This window comes from Elephantulus edwardii, unplaced genomic scaffold (assembly GCF_000299155.1).
Source record: "Elephantulus edwardii isolate Elephantulus edwardi_28Jun2011 unplaced genomic scaffold, EleEdw1.0 scaffold00156, whole genome shotgun sequence".
Taxonomy (NCBI): domain Eukaryota; kingdom Metazoa; phylum Chordata; class Mammalia; order Macroscelidea; family Macroscelididae; genus Elephantulus; species Elephantulus edwardii.
In genome coordinates this window covers 250,519-253,748 of record NW_006399906.1, presented here as the reverse complement: position 1 = coordinate 253,748, position 3,230 = coordinate 250,519, and the positions used below count along the sequence as shown (strand labels likewise).

General features: G+C 44.1%; 1 pseudogene; it reads left to right on the top strand.

Moving 5' to 3' along the window:
• The first annotated feature begins 1,632 nt into the window (after nt 1-1,632).
• Nucleotides 1,633-2,848, top strand: LOC102870045 (annotated as a pseudogene).
• The last annotated feature ends 382 nt before the right edge of the window (nt 2,849-3,230 follow it).

The window sequence follows — 3,230 nt, the reverse complement described above, 5'->3', positions numbered from 1 at the left end:
GCTACTTGACAGCACATAACAACAACAACAACAACAACGGCCTGGATCAGGCGCACCTTAGTCTTCAAACTGACATTGTTGCTATTCAGCAGTTTGGAGAGGTCCCTGACAGCAGACTTTCCAAATGAAGTTGTATTTTAATTTCCTGGCTGCTGGAAAGAAGTAGGATAAAGTTTTACCATCCTTTGCTACAGCTAGAGGAAATCAGAGCAGGGCATTTTTAGAAAAAAATAATTTTCTGTTGCTGTTGTTGAGAATATAAAACAATACAAACAGTTCAACAGTTTCTACATGTACCACTCAGTGATACATTCTGAAATAAGAATGTTCTTTACACTTTTCACAGAGGAGGACATTCAGATGGCCAACAGACAAACTAAGAAATCCTCAAAAATTACTGGTAACAAGAGAGATGCAAATCAAAACCACAATGAGGTACCATCTTGTCCAATAGCAGTGGCAAAGTTTAGCAGGGCAGCAAGTAATAAGTGCTGGAGAGGATGTGGAAAGATAGGAACTCTTCTACCCTGTTGGTGAGATTATAAAGTGGTACAACCATTTTGCAAGGCAGTTTGGCACTTCCTCAAAAAGCTGAACACAGAAATTCCATATGACCCAGCTATTCCACTGCTTGGAGAATACATTGAGAAAATGAGAACTGAGGCACAAACAGAGAATTCTATACCACCATTCATAGCAGCATTATTCACCATTGCAAGAACATGGAAACAGGACACGCTGGAGGGCAAGGGACAGGCTCGGCTTCTCCCGCCTGGTCTCCCGGTCTTTTCCTGGCCCTAGGTTCATAGACTGTCCCCAGCAAATGCCACCAGAGGCCCAGAGAGGTGAGGAGGCTCCTTGAGGGTTTGAACTCGGTTGTGGTGGCCTCTGGGGCCTGTTGCGGGGGAAGTCGGCCGGGATAGGGAGCCCTCGTCATATCTCAGGTGATGCTGCCTTTGGGCTTTGTGACAAAGGTTCTCCTTGGTTTGTGTGTCCCCAGCGTAGTGCCTTCTCGGTCGCTTTCAGCTGGACTTTGACAGCTATGAGGAGTTGGCAGACATGTATATACCTTGTGGGGCTTTAGCCTTTGTTCCCCTGGAGAGTCATTAACCACCCCAAAGGGCGTGGGAAGGAACTGCCACCGGGGCGCCATTTGGCCACAATTAGTGGCCAGCATGACGTCAAAGCAGATACTAGTCCATTTGGCCTTTTTTTTTCCTAACCCATTGCATCTTCTAGCTTATTTGTGGCTTTGGCAAAGGACCTCTGGTGGGCTGATGTTACCACTTGCCTGTTAACACAAAGTGAGCGGAGGAGGATGGACAGTCTCCCAAGCGATTTACAGCCTCTGAAAACCCAGCAGAGGGTCAGTAGTGAGTCGATGCTAGATCAAAGTCACACAAAAACTGGTGGCATAGTCTACAGGGAGTTGCACTGTTAAGCAAAATGTAGAGCTTCTCCGGAGGTTCTAATCCACCGACGGCTCCTATAGGAGGAAAATGGGCAGCCTCCTCCGATACTTTTTGCATACAGCTTCTGAAAACCCACTGAAAGCTTGGTTGCTTGGAAGACTTCCTCCAGCAAGAAGTGGCTGTTGAAGTCTTACAGAAACAAGTTTGGTTGCAAGGTACAATGGCTACCAAGGTGGTCCCCATGCCCCCCAAGCCAAAGCAGTCCTTTATATTGAAAGTTCCTCCAAATTCCAAGCTGGGCCAAGACATACTTCAAGATGCCAAGAGTGGGTCCAAGACCATCCACCAACTGGTACTGGAGCATTTCCTCACTTTCTTGCCTAAGCCAGCAGTGGTCCAGCCTATTCAGAAAGCCAAGGAGACCTTGGTTATTTTGAAGGATGTGAGCTCAAGCCTTCAGAATAGAGTGTATCCTCATCCATTAGTTAAACTCCTATCTAGAAAAGGAGCCCCACAGAAACAGGAGAGAATGACTCTATGTTGGAAACCTGAACCTCAGGAGCCGGTGGTCTTTGAGGATTTGAGTGTATTTCACTCCCAAGAAGAATGTGTAAGCCTGGATCCTTCTCAACAGCCTACCTCAGAAAAGGAAGATTCTGGTGTTGGGGAACTGATGCTTCTTGTCAGTGATAGTAATTACGAAGGTGAAAGTCATCAAAAGGAACCTACAGAGAATGAAGAGCAGAGAGAACAGTTCTCAGGGTGTGATGACATGGATTGTTCCACAGACTCTGTACTCACTCCAGATTGGTGTAAAGAAGAAAGACATCCTGCATCCATTCCACATGAAAGAAAACTGAGGAATCTTCTAGTTACCATTGAAAATGATACTCCACTAGAGGAATCTCGAAAATGTTGACATCAATGTTATTACACATGCTTGAAATAGGAGAACACGAAAATGGTACACCTGTCCACTATGTGAGAAACAGTTTAATGAAAGTTCTTACCTTATTTCCCATCAGAGGACTCACACTGGAGAAAAACCCTATGACTGCAGTCACTGTGGGAAAAGCTTCAACCATAAAACAAACCTTAATAAACATGAACGAATCCATACAGGAGAGAAACCTTATTCATGTTCTCAGTGTGGGAAAAACTTTCGTCAGAATTCTCATCGGAGTTTCCATGAAGGGATCCACATAAGGGAGAAGATATTCAAGTGTCCAGAATGTGGGAAAACCTTCTCAGGGAATGACGAATTTGTACTTCATTTACAGAGTCATGAGGCTGAGAGGCCATACAGTTGCAAAAAATGTGGAAGAAGATTTAGTCAGATGTCAAATTGTACCCAGCATGAGAAAACCCACTCGGTATGTAAGATGCGAAAGCAGAAATGGAACTGGGAAAAGTCTCATGGTCCTGCTTCTACCTAAACTCTTTGATTTAGTATTTAGACTCTGAAAAGGTACAGGCTTGTGAAAACCTCATATAGCCAAAATTGGATAAAAATTCATCTTGGCTGAAAACCTCAAGGTATTAGTAAGTTCACAGGGAAGAGAACATCCTCAAGGGCTATACCTCAGTTTGCATCCAGGCTTTTTGGACTAACGAACTTTGTTTTGAGAAGTTGTACAACTGTGTGCAGATCTGTTTCCTAAGAAACACTGAACCAGAGTCCAGATACTATTTAACAACAAGATGAACAGAATGGTCCATGCTTGCTCAGAATATATCCAGGAGTCTCTGCAGAGTGGAAATGATACAAAGGACATCATATTCCACCACTGAGGAAAAACAAACAAACAAAAAATAAAC